The sequence below is a fragment of the Erinaceus europaeus genome, chromosome 17, assembly GCF_950295315.1.
Source record: "Erinaceus europaeus chromosome 17, mEriEur2.1, whole genome shotgun sequence".
NCBI classification, from domain to species: domain Eukaryota; kingdom Metazoa; phylum Chordata; class Mammalia; order Eulipotyphla; family Erinaceidae; genus Erinaceus; species Erinaceus europaeus.
Window position 1 is genome coordinate 75,181,029 of NC_080178.1, and position 20,070 is coordinate 75,201,098.

General features: G+C 36.9%; 1 protein-coding gene across 15 annotated transcripts in view; it reads left to right on the forward strand.

Moving 5' to 3' along the window:
- SOX6 (SRY-box transcription factor 6) overlaps nt 1-20,070 on the forward strand; it is a 586,459-nt gene that overhangs the window by 188,012 nt on the left and 378,377 nt on the right. The window lies entirely within an intron of this gene.

Sequence of the window (20,070 nt, forward strand, 5' to 3'; positions counted from 1 at the left end):
AAGCTTCTGGGACAAATCGAAAATGTTCTAAATGTATTTGTTAGTGAGATCTCTACACAGACAATCAGTAAAAGTTACAGAAAAGGATTTGCATTAGGGAGTGAATTGCATTTGTTTTGAGTATTTATAAAAGTACATGATTAGATTTGTGATTAAGAACAAGGAAGTAGGTACAAAGGAATGTTTACTGAGACAATGAAAGTTCAGACCTTAAACTGGTTTGTACTGAGGGACACACTGTTGTCATTTCATAAGAGCATGTTCTAGGCTTTTAAAGTCCGAAACACAATTTAACAGATAATATTCACAGTAAACTTTGGTGAGATATTTTTCAGACTTCTAAGTAGCAAAATCTGTCATCAGCCCTCTTATTTTCTGGATCCTAGTACTCATTTCATCATGATGTTTAATCTGAGGACTTTCTAAAGACAGCTTTTATTGTATTTGTGGGTTGGAAGGAAAGTGAGATGAGATCGGATCTGTGGTATTTGTACAAAGGAAATTAAGTGAAAAGATATGACTTTAATAATGTTCTTCTATCTAAGACTGTTCCCCCTGTTGTAGAAGAAATTTTGATGTCAATATTCAATTCTATAAGAGTGAATTTTTGTATGAATTACTTCATTTTCTGAAAACGAGACCTTCAGATATCTTATGGACTACACTATTATTAGAGTGTCATATAATTATAAAGTCATTACAATGTAACATTCTACTTAGGAAAAGTTACTAATTTTACTAAACTGACCTTAGATTATAAGTGTGTACAGTCATATACAAGGTTTTAAACTGCTTTTTGAACATATTATTTTAGTGGCAATAATATGGTCACAAATTAATATTTGCCAGTGAGCAAATCAGCACAGAGAAACTGTGTCTTTAAAAACTGTAAGTTCAGTGTTCTCAGTAGATGTTATGTGGGTGTTTGTATCTATGCACTGGCACGTATATATTAGGATATGTGCATTCAAAAACCACAGCATTTTTTTGACCATATACACTCATCTTGTTTTTTATTTTGATGCTGTGATCCATATTTTAGAACTGTAAATAAAGACAGTAGTGCGTGTAGGAGTAAAAGTAATAGTTAAAATTTATTGATTTCTTGTGTGCTAAGTGCAGGGTTAAATACTTTATCTCACTTAATCTTTATACTAACTCTCTGTTTGTTGGAAGACTCTAAGCATTACAGTATGTGCATAAGGCAAGCCAATTAAAGAACCTGTAATGTCTGATGCTCAAAGTTTGGAAAACAAGGGCCAGGGGTACAGTGACTAATCAGAGACTTAAATTCTATGTTCTTGTCTTTCTGAGAGTAAGAAAAATTTACTATGAACTGAGCGGAAAATAGAAGGAAATATAATGGTAAATTATTAGCATTCATCAATTAAATTTTTTTCTTATGAAGAGTGTTCATATAAATATATGTGAACAGGTTAAAATATGTGTACATTTATAAAAAAAAAAGACTGTCAGCACTGTTGAAAATTACTGTGAGTTTCATTCCCAACTGTATTCCTCTTTGTGCTGCAGAGAAATGTTCTTATTAATTTGATGTTTATCATTCCCATGCTTGTAGTTATACTTCTATGTAGATTTCATATTCATTATATGAGGAGAAACTCTGTTTACCACACTCTAAGATCCAAGATAAAACTTTTCTTGGCTTCGTACTGTACTTTCATTAAAATAAAAACATCTTTAACATAATCTGTAAAACATTGACCCAGCATAACCTTGCCCCTGCATTATCAGTCTTTGTTCTTGCCTTTTTCCAGATTAAAAAAAGTTATTTATATATTTATTGTTCAATGACTGTGCTGACCTAGTCCCTCTAAATATCTCACTGCTCTAGGTCTTCACAGAATGCTCTCTTCTCATCGAGAACACACCCTTCTCTTTTCATCAGAGTGATTCCTATTCATCCTTAAGGTCTTAGCTTAGTGTCATTTCTTCAGAGAAGGCTTCCTTAATCCTACCAATGCAAATCTTATCTGCCTACAAAGATCTTGCCTCCCACTCTTTAATCTCTTTTGTAGTAAATTTTGTATTATTTAAAACCATTTATATATTTATGTGATTTAAAAAAAATCAGTGCTAGTATTTTACTTTGGACTAGCTTAGTTTGTTGTCAGAGAGGGAGGCATTCAATTAATCATTATTATCAGTTATAGTAAATGAAAAAGGAAAAGAAAGGAAGATTGAAAAGAGGATTACTTAAACATGAAGTCTGTGTGTTGGTTTATATATACTCTTTTGGTAAAAAATAGTCAACTTGAGAATGGGGATGTGGTAGGAAACTTTTTGTTGTCACCTATAGCTACGAAACACTTGCAGCTTTCCTCCATGTACTACATCTATCTGTCTGTCTGTCTGTCTATCTATCTATCTGTCATCTATCTACCTATCTAAACTATCATCTATCTACCTATTTTTCTATTTTTCTTCCCTCCTTCCTTTCTTCCTTCCTTCCTTCCTTTCTTTCTATCTATCTACCTATCATCTGTCTATATCTCTCTATCTTTCTTTTTTTCCTATCTATCTATCTATCTATCTATCTACATATCTATCTATCTATCTATCTATCATCTGTCTATGTATCTATCATCTATCTATTTTTCCTCCAAAGTTATCGCTAGAACTCAGTGCCAGCACTACAAATCTACTCCTGGAAGCTATTTTCCCAATTTATTGGATAGGACAGAGAGAAATTTAAAGAGGAGGGGGGTGACAGAGAAAGGAAGGGAGAAAGATCGGTATCTGTAGACCTACTTCACCACTTTCGAAGCTTCCCCCCTGCAGGAACCCAGATCCTTGTGTGGGTCCTTGTGCTTAATTTTATGTGCGCTTAACTGGCTGTGCCACAGGCCTGGTCCCATTGTTTTATTTTTCAGTGCAGTTGTTCACTTTTCTATTCTTATTTTAGAAATCTGTATTCTTGGATACAAAGGCTGACCTTTCAAAATGGGAGCATAGAATTGCCCTGGGCATAATATTATACCTGGCTATACAATATTATACCTTGTTGTAGCATTAATGTGAAAACTCTAAAACTGGTTTCAAAAATCTGGGAAAAAAGTCCAGCTGAAGAAATATATGGAAATGCATAGAAAAGGTACGAAGGCCACATCTAAGAGTTTCCAACTGGTAACTGTAACTTAACTATTCATGGTGATGATAGTACTATATAACATTGCTGGCAATTTGAATATTTTTTTCAGAAGTATATAAAAAAACTAAAAAAAAATGAAGTCAGAGAGGAGGGCTAGTGCTTTGCAAATATCAGAGTATACTTTTGTTCTACTGGATGCAAATCTTTGCTTTTGTAATTAAAATCCAAGATTAAAATTTTATGTTGAAAATGTCTTTTGGTTGGTAGTGTTGAAAAATAAGTGAAAAACTCGGATAAAAAAGATTCTGTGAGGGGGTCGGGCGGTGGCACAGTGGGTTAAGCGCATGTGGCGCAAAGCGCAAGGACCGGCATAAAGATCCCGGTTCGAGCCCCCGGCTCCCCACCTGCAGGGGAGTCGCTTCACAGGCAGTGAAGCAGGTCTGCAGGTGTCTGTCTTTCTCTCCCCCACTCTGTCTTCCCCTCCTGTCTCCATTTCTCTCTGTCCTATCCAACAACGAATAGTGTCAACAAGGGCAATAATAATAACCACAACGAGGCTACAACAACAAGGGCAACAAAACGGGGAAAAAAATGGCCTCCAGGAGCAGTGGATTCGTGGTGCAGGCACCGAGCCCAGCAATAACCCTGGAGGAAAAAAAAAAAAAAGATTCTGTGCTTGGCAGTTGGCACAGCAGCTACAGTAGTAGACTTACAAGCACGGGGGCTTGAGTTCAATAGCCTTTTCTCCTGGTGCCAGAGTGATACTCTGGTTCTCTCTCTCTCTCTCTCTTTCTCTTTCTCCCTATCAATAATAAATAAATCTTAAAAAAAAAAAATAAAGGAATGTCATGTCTGAGGCTTTGAGGTCCCAAGTTCAATTCCTAGCACCACCATAAACCAGAGCTGATCATTGCTCTAGTCTTTCTCTCTATATCACTCTCATTTAAATAAATAAAAATATTTAAAAAAATAAAATGTGAGCACTTTTTCAAAAGAGTTTGACTAAAATATCTTTTGCTGATCCTTGTGCTTCACGCCATGTGCGCTTAACCCACTGCACTACTGCCTGCCCCCACCCCAACTAAAATATCTTAAAGAAGGAGACTTGTAGTGTGTCTCACTTGTGGTCATAGCAGGTATTATTAGTATTAATAATGTTGTACCTTACATTTTTTATTATACTTAAGCAATTAAGTTAATCATATGTTATATAATTCTATTAATTCTGTAAGATAGTTCATTTAACATAGGGATCTTACTATTTCTATCTTGTAACTTGGAAAACAGGGACAAAAATTAAACAAGAGCGAAAATTTAATCTTGTCTTTCCAATTCCAAAGGTGTAACTTTTGAGACAAGGCTAAAACATTCACTCTAACTCCATCAGTTCAAAAAGTTTAGATTGATATAACTAGGTTCTTCTAAGGACTAAAATGAATTAGAAAAATGTTTTCTGAAGGTTTTTTAGACTTAGAATTGATTTTTTTCTCTAATTCCTAAATACACCAACTACACAACAGTCTCTAACAAATAACTCCAAGGTTGTTAAATACATATAATTAGCAGACATATTGCTAATCCTGCTCTAACTTAAGGCTTATGGAATGAATTTCAGTGATCCAAGTCATTGCCTGATCTATAAGGTGTAGCAAAATAAGGAGAAATAGTTATGTATTTTTAAGAATGATATAATGCATTTGGAATAGCTAAACAGTAGTTTAAATAAGACCATGTGATAAGTATTCAAGTTCTTAAGGTAGAAATTCAAGTTACATACATGAGTAAAGATGGATCCTTTTTGGTGCCCATTTGAAAGACTTTTTTTTTAATAAGATCAAGTAGAAGGCAGGCCTTATATGTATATTGAAGGCTAATAGTGGGATATATCTTTGAATACAAATACCTGGGTGGGTTAATAATTAACCCATGTAACTGTCTACTGCATTAAGGTAAAGTACAAATTATTTTTACAGTTGTACAAATGGCTTATTTCTCATCTGTTCTGGGTCTGTTGGCAATTTTTTTTTTTTCTTAGGATTAAAAAAAAAAAGGGCATGTTTACTCTGAAGAACAGAAATTTCAAGAGAATTTGTTATCTGTCCTGAGCTGGTTAAAGTATACTGTGGAAGGCCAAATCCAAGTTAGCAGGTCATAGACATGGGTGCCAGCACCATAGTAGCAGAGAACAGTTACAAGGTGAGGACCTTACTACTAGAAAGAATTGTGGATTATAAGGGGCCAGGAGGTTGCTCAGTGGTTTAAGCACACATGGTTCAAAATGCAAGAACCAGCTTAAGGATCCTCCTTGGAGCCCCTGGCTCCCCATCTTCTGGGGTTGGGGACCGCTTCACAAGCGGTAAAGCAGGTCTGCTGGTGTCTATCTCTCTCTCTCTCTCTATCTTCCTCTCCTCTCTTGATTTCTTTTTGTCCTTTCCAACAACAACAACAACAACAACAACAACAACAATGATAAACAACAAGGGAAACACAAAGGAAAAAATAGCCTCCAGAGCAGTGGATTTGTGGTGCAGGCACCAAGCCCTAGCGATTACCCCGGAGGCAAAAAAGTGGTGCATTATGCCAAGTTATTTTAATAATAAAGTTTATAGGTGCCTGTAAGAGTTTGGAAGTCACATGGCTAAGACAAGGAAGCAAGTCAGCATAAGGGACAAAGATATATTCCACTATATGTGATGTCAATAGAGACCTTCCTGAGGCCAGACTTATTTTCTGGGTTGCTCAGCCATACGTGATCGAATACATCATCTTAAAAGTTGGTTGATTTTGCTCTGTAGGATGTCAGTTTATGTCCCAATTAAGAGCTTTAGACTTTACCAGCTCTACTCAAACCTCAAATTGCCACAAGAGAATAATGAAAAAAACAGTAATTGCTTTGTATTTCTACTGGAGAGTTAGAGAATATGAATTTAACCCAAGTTCACTGACTTCATTTACTTCCTTTTGAAAACCCTTGGTCAAGGAGATAGCTCACCATAGAAAGCACCCACTTTGCCATAAGGTACTTCGGTTTTTACATAGTAGGGAATTTGTTGCTCTTCCTGTCTGAAAAAAGTTAACCCACAGTGGTAGAACCCTGCCAATAATAAAACCAGACAAAAGAAACAAGAAAGCCTCCTGGCAGGTGATTAAATGACAGAACATGGACACAAATGTGTGATGTCCCTGGCTGGAGCCCTGGCTCTGCATATACTAGGGTTATGTGATGGTTCTCCATCTCTGTCTGTCTCTGTCTCTGTCTCTATCTCATTAAATAAATAATTCAATCTTTGTAAAATGGTAAAAAAAATCCTGAGCTTCTGGTACACTACAAAGTTAATGCTTTTTTAAGTGAATTAGAAAGTTTTTTTGTTGTCATTACAATTTCCTCAATAAAAACTGACAGAGGAGAGAGGAGAAGGAGGAGGAGGGGGAAGGAGAGAGAGGGAGAGAGAGAAAGCATAGCAATACTTATTTTTGGTGTAAGTATGATAGGGTTCAAACCTCGGGCCTTTAGCTTACAAATCCTATGACTGTTAGCTGAGCCATATTCACGGTCCTATATCTCTTTTCTGAGGTAATATTTTTATTTAAACTATATATATTTTAAAAACCTTAGCAATACAAAAAGCATTCTTGATGTTGAGTAATGCTTGGTATAACAAACAATCAAGGACCATTTCTATTTTTTGTTTATTTGCTTTCACCAGGGCTTTACTACAGCAGGCTGACTTTTTCAGATAAGAGAGAAACAGTGACAGAGCCTGAGAGACAGAAAGAGAAAGGGAAATTTTCCCCAGTTGCAGAGGGGCCCACTTGGGTCTTGGTTGTGCCTTCCCAGGTGAGCTCTCTTATCAGCTCCATGAACTGTTTATTAAATGATTAATCTTTTAAAAAAACTACAGGGTAATAATAACTATTTGAGGACACTGGAAAAATTATCTAAAGTAGGCTAAATATTGAAAGGAGATGACATTTAGAAGGGGAGAAGTTAATTTTGTCATATTCAAGCTTTTTAGTCTGAGGGAAGGCTCTAGTCTATGATGGACAGGCCTAATGAAATTCTAATAGAACTGTCAGTAGGCTTTATGATTTGGAAAGACAGAACAGACTTTGGGGCACTACAGCTATTGGGAAATGAGAAAGTAATTTTGGAAGGTTAAGATACAAGAAAAGGAGACCCCAAATTTCTATAAAGTATTCCTTGAGAATTTGGTTGATTTCCACACCATTCATTCAGGAACCAGACTTTAAACAGCCTCAGTAAACAAAATAGATACGTGAGCTTTGATCCATTGCAGATGAGACAGAATATGCAATTTGTAATTATGAAAGTAAGTTTACTACACAAACAAGCAACAACCCTATTTAGAGGACTATAATGTAGTATATACAGCTGTTGATTTTAATGATGTACACCTGAACCTTATATAATGTTATAGTGCGATAAAATTCAATAAAAAATTCTTGAGCAGAGCAAAACCAGAAAAAGTTTTTAAGCAAAAATATTTATTGTAGCACGTGCTGTAAAATGTAATTCAGATTTTAATTTGTATAATTTGTGAGTAAAAGAAAATATAGCTTGCCTAATGTATTCCATATTATAAATGAATGAAACTAGGAGGTTCAGGTTTGTCTGGGAGCTGGTAGATTGGATTGGGGACTGGGAGGTGGTCCTGGAGCTCCAGGGTTAAGCTGGGCTTGCAGTCAGACTTGGAGCTGGGTGTCTAGCTGTGAGAATGTCATACATTATAAAGGACAAAAACAAATGTTAACACTTGGAGAAAAATACTGTTGGTGGGAGTCTAGATTGTCCCAGCCCCTGTGGAAAATAACACATTGGAAATGGACCTTCCATATGATAGAATAATTCTTCTACTAGGCTGTCTGAAGACCCTGTGCACACCTGAGTTCATGGTAGCACTATTTGGAATAGTTAAAATTTAGAAGCAACCAAAGTGTTCAATGATGGATGAATGAATAAGGAAGTTGTAGTATGTTAACAACGGAAAACTACTTCACAATGATAAATACTATCTTCTCTTTTGAGATGTGAATGGAATTAGAATTATGTTAAGCAAAATAAGCCAGAAGGAAAATGAATACCAGATGATCTATTCATAACTGTGACCCAAGAAAGAAAACATTAATGGACTGTGGTATCTCATAGGAAATCAGGAGAACCAAAAGGGATTGGTGGCAGGAAGGTGGCATTAGTCACCCAGTGACCCCTGGTAGATGAGGGCTCTACCTTGGTGGAGGGGGGAGATGTGCTGACACCCATCTTGGGAAGATGTGGAGCTGTGTCCCTGTGACATTCCTGTGGCCCAGCATTTCCTTAAGTATTGGCAAATGCATGGAGGTAAAGAAACTCTTGTCTCTCTCTCTCTTTTTTTAAAAATATTTTATTTATTTACTTATTCCCTTCTGTTGCCCTTGTTTTATTGTTGTTGTTGTTGGATAGGACAGAGAGAAATGAAGAGAGGAGGGGGAAGACGCTTGTGAAGCGACTCCCCTGCAGGTGGGGAGCCAGGGCTTGAACTGGGATCCTTAAATTGGTCCCTGGGCTTTGTGCCACCTGTGCTTAACCTGCTGCGCTGCAGCCCGATTCCCTACTCTTGTCTCTTGTTGATGAGAAGGGACATTGGGGAAGCCTCAGTGGAAAACAATACTAATATCTTCACAGGTTAAAAACAAGACTTTGATATGGTCCAGCAATTCAACTTTTAAATATTGGTCTGAAGAATATGGAAGTACTAACTCAAAAATACATTTGTATCCCTGTATTCACTGCAGACTATTCACAGTAGCCAAGACATGGATACAACCTAAATGCCAATTAATGGATGGGTGACTGGATGGGAAGCTGTCTTTATATATATTCAGTGGTATTTATACTCAGGCATAAAAAAAGAGGGGGGCTGATGGCGCACCCAGTTAAGCACACATAGTACTAAGCACAAGGACCTGAGCAAGGACGTGGGTTCAAGCCCCCACTCCTCAACCTGCAGTGGGGGTGCTTCACAAGCAGTGAAGCAGATCTGTAGGTGTTTTGTCTTTCTCTCCCTTTCTATCTCCCCTTCCTCTCTCAAATAGTCTCTGTCCTATTGAATAAATATGGGGAAGAAAAAAGAAAAAATGACTGCCAGAGCTATGGATTCTGTAGTTAAAAGAAAAAAAAGAAGAAGAAAATTTAGCCTTTTAAAACAACATCAATGGAACTTGAAGTGAACATACTTAAAATAGTTCGGAAAGAGAAAGACATATAGATTAATAGTTTCTCTCACTTGTGAACTATAAAAAAATAAAACATAGGAGCTGACAAAACACAATAAAAGCAGCCCTTAAACTTTGACAACAAATGGCCATTAATTAAAGTGAAAAGAAAGGGGCTGGGCAGAATGAGTAAAGGAGATCCATTCGAAAGAGGCAAGTGGTAGCAGAACTTTGGTGGTATTGATGTGATGGTGTGATGTAAATGCTTATTAAGGTGTGAAGCTCTACTCCTAAAACTTATGTAGCATTGTAAACCAGTGGTAAATAATGGGAGAATATTTATTTTTGGCTCAGTCTTAAAAATGAATCCAAAAGTATGCATTAAAAAAAAATTTTTTTTATTGTCATCAGAGTTATTGCTGGGGCTCACAGGTGCCGCCACTATGAATGACTCCACTGACCCCGGTGGCCAGTTTCCTTTTTTTTTTTTCTCATTATTTCTATCTTTTACTGGATAGGGCAGAGAGAAATTGAGAGAGAAGAAGTGGAGGTAGAGAAAAAGATAGACACCCACAGACCTGCGTCACCACTCTTGAAGTGTCTCCCTGCAGGTGGGGATTGGGGGATTGAACCTGGGTATTTACACTTTTGCACTAAATTGGACGCGTCACCACTCGACCACCAAATTTGTGCTTTTAAAGAGAAAATTTTAAGTGAAATGCCATTGTACCATCAATTATGAAAATTGCAATGTCATCATAGCAAAAATCATTTTGAAAGAAAAATTCCCAAGGATTTTTTTCTTTTTATATTGATTGGAATATCAGTTTTTGAACGGTTCTCCATATCAACTATCATTCCTTCCTCCAGTTTTCTCTTTCTAGTGTACCTGGAAGTGTGTGTAATTTGTTTTATCTTAATAAGAGAAGGAGAGATCATTGCTCAGCTCTGGCCTAAGGTGGTGGTGGGGGAATAAATTTGGAAGCCTCAGGAACTTTGAAAGTCTTTTTGCATAACCATAATGCTATCTCCCTACGCCTTACTAGAAATTCTTGATTTGTCAATGAGGTGAATTGTTCTCCAGCACTGTATTTCTTTATTATTATTATTACTATTATTATAATTATTTATTTGTTATTGGATAGAGGTAGAAATCAAGAAGAAGAGGGAGAGAGACAGACAGACACCTGCAGGCCTGCTTCACCACTCGTGAAGCTTTCCTCCTTCAGGTAGGGACCAAAGCTTGAACCCACGTCCTTGTGCACTATAATATGTATATTTAACCATGTGCACCACTGCCTGGCCCCAGCACTGTATTTCTTTTATGAATTCCTACATCTTTTGCAAGACTTACAATTTCACTTTAAATTTATATTTTTAAATTTAGTTCCTAAATTCCTGTATGCCATATCTGTCAATTAACCTGATTATCAAGCTCTACTAACAGTATTGTCTGGCCTTTCCTACCTCCCGCATCCCATGCTAGTTCCTCACACACATGTCATTTCAATGGTTCAAGGCCACTTTTTTATTTGTTTAGAGATACAGACAGTATATGAGAGATACCACAGCACCAGCACTTTCCCAGAACCCTATCACCTATACATTGTATATATCACCCTTTCCCATACAATGCCCAGACTAGAATCGGGGCCATGCTGGTGGCAAGGCATGCACTGTACTTGCTGAGCTGCCTTTCTGGCTGGCAAATTTAAAACTCAAATCTTACTGGTTTACTGTTGGTTTATCATACTATAATAATTTTCGAGTATAGTTTTACATCTTTATATGTGTATAAGCTTCACTGCACCCACTGCTAAAGTTCTGTTGCCATTGCACTGTCAAAACGATCTCTTCTATCACTCTTCCTATGTTTTACCCTTTCTTAACCATGTTTTCCACAGATGCTAATTTGGTTATTTAAAAACATATTTTTATGCTTATGGTACACATCAGCAAATTAAGTCAGCCTTTGGGGATGTGACCCAAGCCTCAGTATATATATTGCCTCCAGGGTTATTGCTGGGGCTTGATGCTTGCACCATGAATCCACTGCTCCTGGAGACCATTCCCCCCCCTTTTTTTTTTAACCCTTGTTGTTTTATCATTGTTGTGGTTATTATTATCGTTGTTACTGTCATTGGATAGGACAGAGAGAAATGGAGAGAGAAGGGGAAGACAGAGAGGGGGAGAGAAAGATAGACACCCGCAGATCTGCTTCCCCGCCTGTGAAGTAGCTCACCTACAAGTGGGGAGCCCAGGGGGCTCAAACTGGGATCCTTACTCCAGTCCTTGAGCTTCACACCGTGTGTGCTTAACCCTCTGCACTACCGCTTGACTCCCGCCTCAGTATTTTTTAAAGGTTCCATGTACCTTTATTGCGCAGACAAATTTGAAGTCACTAAGCAGAGATTGTCACTAGTGGATTTTAAATATTTTGATGTCTTTCATTTCCTCCACAGTTTTGGAGACTCACATTGTGGTTATGTGGATAATGAGAGAATTTCCTATATCCCTTGAATGCCAGATATATGTAGATCAGGAAAGCAGTGATGGACTCAGAATGCATGTTGTTACTTTCTGTATGAATTTGCAATGCAAAGAAGGTGATGGAGTTAGATAGGTATTTTCTTATAGAATAAGAAGCACTGTCAAGTAGTGAGAGGCCTAACTTAGGTTTGGGATCAAGGATGATGACTCTGCATAACTATTATTAAAGTTGATATCTAGAAGACAAGTAGATGCTAGTTGGATGAGGAGTATATAAAAGAGGAAACAGTTTCTGAAGGTCTGAAGTTGGGAGAAAGCTTGTAGCCTCTAGGAAGAGCGGTCAGGTAATGATGACTAATGCACAATCAGCAGAGAATTCTTAGAGAAGATCAAGTCTTTTTTTATTATTTATTTATTTATTTATTTATTTCCTCCAGGGTTATTGCTGGGCTCGGTGCCTGCACCATGAATCCACCGCTCCTGGAGGCCATTTCCCCCCCCTTTGTTGCCCTTGTTGTTGTAGCCTCGTTGTGGTTATTATTATTGCCATTGTAGATGTTGTTCATTGTTGGACAGGACAGAGAGAAATGGAGAGAGGAGGGGAAGACAGAGAGGGGGAGAGAAAGATAGACACCTGCAGACCTGCTTCACTGCCTGTGAAGTGACCCCCCTGCAGGGGGGGAGCCGGGGGCTCGAACCGGGATCTTTATGCCGGTCCTTGGGCTTTGCGCCACATGCGCTTAACCCACTGCGCCACCGCCCGACCCCCGAGAAGATCAAGTCTTAAGTTGATAAATGTGGATGTGAAAAGATAAGATATAAGGGGCTGGATGGTGGTGCCCCCGGTTAAGTGCATATAACACTGAGCACAGGGACCCACACATGGATCCGTTTGGAGCCCACTGGCTTCACAAGCTTCACAGGCTGCAAAGCAGGTCTGCAGTTGTCTCTCTGTTTCTCTCTCTTTCTATCTTCTCCTCCTCTCTCCATTTCTCTCTGTCCTATCTAATAAAAGGGAAATAAATGGCCACCAGGAGCAGTGGCTTTGTAGTCAAGGCACTGAGCCCCAGCAGTAACCCTGGAGGCCAAGAAAAAAAAAAAAAGATTCAAAACATGATTGGCATCAGGTAAGTCTAGTATCCATACTAAGGAAATTGGTTACCATGGAGTTCATTCTGTATGTTGTAAGGAAACAACTGTGGTTTTTAAGTAGGAGATAATCAGATTTATGTTTTGAACTATAACTCAGTAACAAATACATAAATAAATAGGAGGGAAGATTTCCCAATGTAGTGTCCTCAGCTTAGATCCAGGAAATAAATGTTACTTTGTTTTATACTTACAGCAGACGTTGTGCTAGATTACTATGGTGTAGAACACACTTTGCCCTACAGCTCTGATCCATGCTCTGCTCCCCAGAATAGTGCAGAAGCACATACATGAGGACCAAAGCAACCTGCACAGCATTACTCAAGAGCCAGATGCTCACTGGTGTGAGTTGTTTCTTTCTGTGAGGTGTAGAATTTGCTCAAGAGAGTCGTGAGCTTCAGAGTCATACTCCAGGGCTGGTCCCAACAGAACAATGTGAGTCCAGAAATCACAGATTTCTGAAGATACTAAACTGACCCAAATTTGACAGAAAAAAGGCAAAAAAAAAAAACCTGTCCTTTCAGTTTGAATGACTAGCTACTAGTAGAATTGGACAGGGGGCAGGAAAAAAATTTTCAGATTTTTAATTAAATAATGTTTTACATGTTACTTCCTTTCTCACAAATAATGTACTACTTGTCTGAGATTTCCATGACATTAATTAATTCAAAAGAGAGAAAATGAATCAGAACCAGAGACTTACTGTCTCCTCCTTTTCTTTAAACACCATGAAAAAACTCTTCAATCTCTAGTGATCACAGGGGTCTGCATTTCTAAGGCTTAGTTATATTTAATTGAAAAACAGGTTGTAGGTCTGAAGAGATTGCACAGTGCTTGTATGTCACACTTACATGCCTGAGGACTGGAGGTCCTACATTCACACCCTGGTGTCACAATGAATCTAGAGCTTAGGCAGCACTCTGGTTCTCTCATTAAAATGAAACAAGTAAAGCTTTAGAAAATAAAGTTATTAATATGCTTCTATACTGTTACAGGTGCTTTCACATGTGTTAAGATATCCAATTATTACAAGTCTTTGAAACAATCATTTATGAACACTTAGTGTAAGGTAGGCACTCTGCTAAGAACTAAACTTATTTTGTGTCAGTTGGATTTCTTCCTGTAATACTCCAACAATGTGGACAGTTTTACAGATAAAAACACCTAGACTCCATCTTTCTTTTCTGTTCTTGTTTCTTAAGTTCTGTCTATAAGTGAGATCATCCAGTGTTCATTCTCTTTTTGTCTTATCTTACTTATCATGATTCTTTTGAGTCTATTAGAAATGGCTTCATCATTTTTAACAGTTGAATAGCATGGCATTGTGCATATAGGCAACATTCTTATTCTCTTACCTGCTGTTGGGCGTTTGGGTTTGTGCTGTTACAAATTCTATTGCTATGAACATAGATAGACATAGATTTCTTTGGACAGGTATATTTGCTTCCTTTGGATATACTCCAAAGGAGAGACTGGGTATGGGATATTACACCAAAGTAAAGGACTCTGGGCAAGGAGAGACAGGGAGATGGCTGGGGTGCTTTGGGCTTCTGGTGCATGAAGGTGGAAACAGATTTAAATTGGGGGTGAGAGTATTTTGCTGATACCTATCACAGGGAGATGTTGTGATGTTGTACATAAGTGTCAAAAACTATCCTGTGATCCTTTAATCTCAATAAAATTAAGAAAAAGCAAAAACCTAGACTCTGAGAGATACATAAATAAAATCACACTATTAGTAACTTGTAACACTTGGATCTGAATCCAGGTCTATCTCTTATATAATTAAAAATACTACACATAGTCCTGATGTACCAAAAACACCACAGGAACAGTTAACTAGAAAAGAAAGACTTTACTGGCCAGATAGCAGTTGAGGTTGGGAAGTGTATCTAGGTACTACATACAGCAAGCTTTAAAAAAGGAAAGTAAAGTCTGGCTTTATGCCAGGTAGAGTGACTGTGATGTAACATTCTGTACACATTTAGGTTTTTTTTTTCCTGATGAAAAATCATGTATGTGTCTGAAGGGGAAAGCTGGGTATGTACAGTAGAGGGACACAGAGTGATCATACACTGATATGCACAGAAAATGACCTAAGTCATCAGTATCTTTGCTAGTATGGTAACAGAGAAAAATGATTGCGCTTGGGGACTCCACTGTGCTGCATCCACTGTCCAGTTCTGCCTGGCTTGGGCTCTGGGCTCCTTATCAGTACAAAGGCATTTGTGAGGTCTTGCTTTGGTGTAATCAAAAACGAAAGAATTTAAGAATTGGCTGCTTCCAAGGTGGTGGTGGTGGGGTGATGCCACATCCTTTAAACTACAAGCCTAGGCTAGTTTGTATTATTTGATTCCTTAATTCTGGAGAATCTTATCTTAGTTCTGAAAAGGGGCAGAGCTGCATAAAATTGTGAGTATTTGATAACAGAAATAAGAATAAATTGATTCTGTGCTCAGACAATATATAAGAAAAATTAATAAGCCATAGTATATTATGCTGAGACACCTTTTGGATATTAATTTATTTTTAATGTTCACTGCTGTGTTATGGGGCATTACTGTATAAGGGATCTATGGAGAAATGCAATGACAGGTGTGGAAATGTCAATATTTAGGCCAAATTAATCCTAAAAACTAAGCTTTAAAAATTGAGGATGTGAGGAACAATTCTATTATTATTATTATTATTATTATTATTTTTCTCCTTCCTTACCAGAGCACTGTTCAGCTCTGGTTTATGGTAGGTGGTGCTGGAGATTGAACCTGGGGCCTCGGGGCCTCAGAGCCTCAGGCATGAAAGTCTTTTGCATAACTATTATGCTATTCCTCCCACCCTCTTTTTTGTTTTAAAATAATCTTATTTTTCATAATTCATAGAATTAGAAGCCTCTTTGCTAATATTTTTGTTTCAAAAGGTACTGATGAATAGATTTACATAGAAGTTAATAGAGTAAAGGTCTATAGCTATATTTCTTAGGAAGATAGGTGTTAATTTCAATGTATATTTCAGGTTATACTTGAAATAGAGGGTGGATTTTATTGATTTACTATTAGTTTACCAACACTATAACATTTTAGTGTTCATCTTCACATATCTAAATTCCAGTGCCTTCTCACCACTGACTTGATCCCAGAACAGGTAATTTCAGGAAACAAAAAGCCTCAATTATGCTCTTTCATGGTGGTTAAGAGATTAAGTACTGGCTGAAATCTTGGTGGTATTTTTGGCTTAGATTTAAGTTCTCCCTCTGCCAGTACTAGTACAAACTTAATGTTTATGTTTTTCAAGTCTTTGAGTTCTGTTAAAGCTGATACCAAAATCTTTGCCTAACTAGTTTTTATTGTTTTACTTCACAAATAACTTAATAGTGCCTTTCATCATCCTCTTCTTCCTTAAGACAATAACATTTTCAGTGAGCTCTGTAACTTTATTTTAAGTCCATTTTTGGACTTAAGCACACCTATGCAACTAAAGTTACAATATTTTATTCAGAATGGACACACAGGCTTCATGTAAAGTACTAAGTGTAGCATTTCTTTACTCTTTTTTTCCCCAGGTTGTGTGATTTTTCTCTGCATCTGTTAAGCAAGTAGAGTAGCTACAGTGCAGTTTGTCAGCTGAGGGGTGTTGAATGAGTATTGACTGGTATTCTATAACACAGAGGACTCCTAATTTATTGTTATTATTGAAAGAAAGTTGTCAGTGACAATTTACTTTTTAGCACTCCTCCCAGCTATGTTGTGCATGTGCAAAACTCAGATAATAGCAATGTTTCCTTCGTGACAGGGTGTGGATATAGATCATTTCAAATTAGAAATAATGAGAGCAATAGAGGCTTCTAATGAAGGTCCTGTGGCCACCCAAGGACAAAAAAGGAGAAGCTAGTTCCTGAAGTGGAGGTATTTGATAGTCTTCAGATTTTCTTTATGTCTACTGGTGTTGGGTATGTTGTCCTTTGTGAGCTGAGGAGACAGTGTGTTTGACTTATGTGGTTGTTGGGTGATTTGCTGATGTGTGACAAAGAAGAAAGCCGGAGCTATCTAGAAAACCTGTAAAAAGTAAAGTGAGAGAGAATATTTTGATAGGCAGACTTTGCTTCTCTTTTACAAGATGAACTGAGAGAACTGGCTTGTCAGAATGGTGTTTTATTACTTTGGACAATGACACTGACATAGAGAAAACAGTTACCAGACTTGATGAGAATGTCTAACGCTTTCTTTCATTACTTTTTATAAACTTATTATTCTTTCTCAGTAAACAACTTACAACTTTGTCACTCTTGGGTAGTTTTATATTTCAGACTTTTAAAATGTTTATTTCTGAAAATTTGATACTGTGCCCTATACTCTCTCAGAACTCTGTTTTCTGGATTGAAGTCCGTGGGGAGAGAAGGTGAAATTTTTAAGGTGATGCCAAATCAGCAGAAGTTTATGTAAAGAGCTGGAATTTTGTATTGAAAGATAAAAGATTTCCCACTTAATGGGAAAAATTAAACAGACTATATAATTTATATTTTCATGAGGAATGTGTATGAAGAACATATGCAATATTATAGAAGCAAACAAACTTTCTAAGAGATAGAATTAAAAATATACACCTTAAAAATTAAACCAGAGATAAAGAAACTTTTTGGAACATATTTTTAAACACACCGTCCAATTAGGATAGTGTTATAACAGAACAGGCTAGGCCATTTATAGATTACAACACTTGCATTTTCTGAATGTTACAAAGTGTTGATTTTGATAAAGAATTTGTTGATGCTATATCAGCCTCTCCATGTGGAGAAGTGCTACTGGGTGATTAGTTACACCAGGGCTAGCAGCCAAAACTCAGAAATTCAGTCACTAGTTTTCCTGGTCTTCTGAAACTAGGAAGAAGACTACTAAATTTTCCTAAATCTACAAAAGAAATTCTTCATGCCCAAAAATGTCACCTATATTATTCATATTTATTATCATCATCACCTTCTATATATTTTTTCCTATTTTATTTGACAGGAAGAGAGAAATTGAGAAGGAAGGTGGGGAAAGAAGGAGAGAGAGAGACACCTGCAGCCCTGCCTCACTTCTTGTGAGGTGGCACCCTGCAGGTGGGCATGGGGGTGGGGCTGGGGCTAGAACCTGGGTCCTTGCACATGGTGATGTACGCTTAACTGGGTACACCACTGCCCCCATCTATGTTTAATTAAGTAGATACTGATTAGCTTAGACATATGGAACTTTTTTTTTTCTATTTGTATACGATTTTACTGTAATTTTAAAGCCAAAGTTTTATACATTTGAAACTAAAGAATCTAAAACATGGTGAGGCTGCTTGATTGGCTTTGAATGACATATTTAAGGGTAAATATGTGATCCAAGACTTCTGGTAGTGTCACACTGCCAACTGATTGACCCCACTCAGTTTTATTGCCATTCTTATAGTAGTGTCCGCATATTTGGTTTAGTGCTTTATTTAGCCATTTATGTTTTCCTTACTTTACTTTATCTACCTAGTAACAGCAGATGGGCATATATCAAAGAGACTTGTCTCATTGTGCTATAAGATCCACTTGTTGTTTGACATAAAGGCTTTTATTTAAATACATTTCTGAAATATATATATATATATATATATATATATATATATATATATATATATTACTATATTTAAGAGTTCTCATGGAAAAAACATGTCTTTGGGGGCCAGGTGGTGGTGCACTTAATGGTTAATTGCCATAGTCAAGGATGCATATGCATTTTACCGTATTCACTTTACTGTATTTAAGGACCCAGGTTCAAGCCTCGATCCCCACCTGTAAGGGTGAAGCTTCACAAGTGGTGAAGCAGATCTGCAGGTGTCTCTTTTCCTCTCCCTCTCTGTCTCTCCTTCTTCCCTCAATTTATTTATGTCCTATCAAATAATAAATATATATATGTATGTGGAAAGTATACAAAAAAGAAAAAGCATGCCTTTTTGTATCTGTTTTGTCAGTAAGAAGCAGTATGCTATTTTTACATTTCCATAAATTACAGATTTATTAATTAGAATGGATTTTGTCAAATTGGTAAATTATAGTATTGTTCATCACTTTTTGTTATTTACAAACCAAACTAGTTATTGGAGAAATTGGAAAATATAAAAGTAACAAAAAAATATTTTATAATGCAACTTTGAGACATCCCCAAGTACCTATACTGATTACCTTAGAGGTTTTTCTGTTACATATTTGATACACACGTCAGATGAAAAATGACAACTTATCGCACCTACTACTTTGTACTTCTTTTTGAAAGTTAATATATCCTTTATCTCGTTACATTAAAATGAATATTATTTTCCTGCACACATTTTCATTGTAAAATGAATTTTATTTAAAGACCCAAAATGAACTTAGCTACTCACTACAAAAGTAACATATTTCATTTAAGAAATTTAGGAGACACATATTAAAATAATAAAAAAAGAAATCTGTCTGGTATTTCTATCTATACGTATATGTAGTCTTTTTAATTCAAAAATAGAGTCATTTGGTAACAAATGCTTCCTAATCCACTTTTTAACAGTATATCATAAAATTTACATTTTGGGACAGTGGTAAATAGCAAAATGGTTATGCAAAGAGACTCTCATGCCTGAGGCTGCAAGTCCCAGGTTCAATCCCCTGCTCCACTGTAAGCCAGAGCTGAGCAGTGCACTGGTAAAAATAAATAAATAAATAAATACATGTTTTTATGCTTTTACATCATTATTTGAAATACTTGCAAACTATTCTATTCATGTACATTTTACATCAATAGTTTACATAATCATATAGAAGGTTTTTTTTTTAAAATTTTCACTATTACTAACAACATTACAACAAAACTTTGTACTTGAGACCTGTGTACATCTTGATGACTTTAGTCTAAATTTTTAGAAGTCATCTTGTGTAACCACTGCCTAATGGCGTTTGATTCATGGTGCCGCCTATCCTCCAGAAGGACTAGAACAGCCAGCTCTTCCCAGCAGGGTTGCCTGTGTTATTTTGCCACATTCCAGCTAACATGCATGGTTGTCATTTTTTTTCCCTACTGCTAAATGTTACAGTTAGAAAAAGGCAACTACTTTTAGTGTAATTT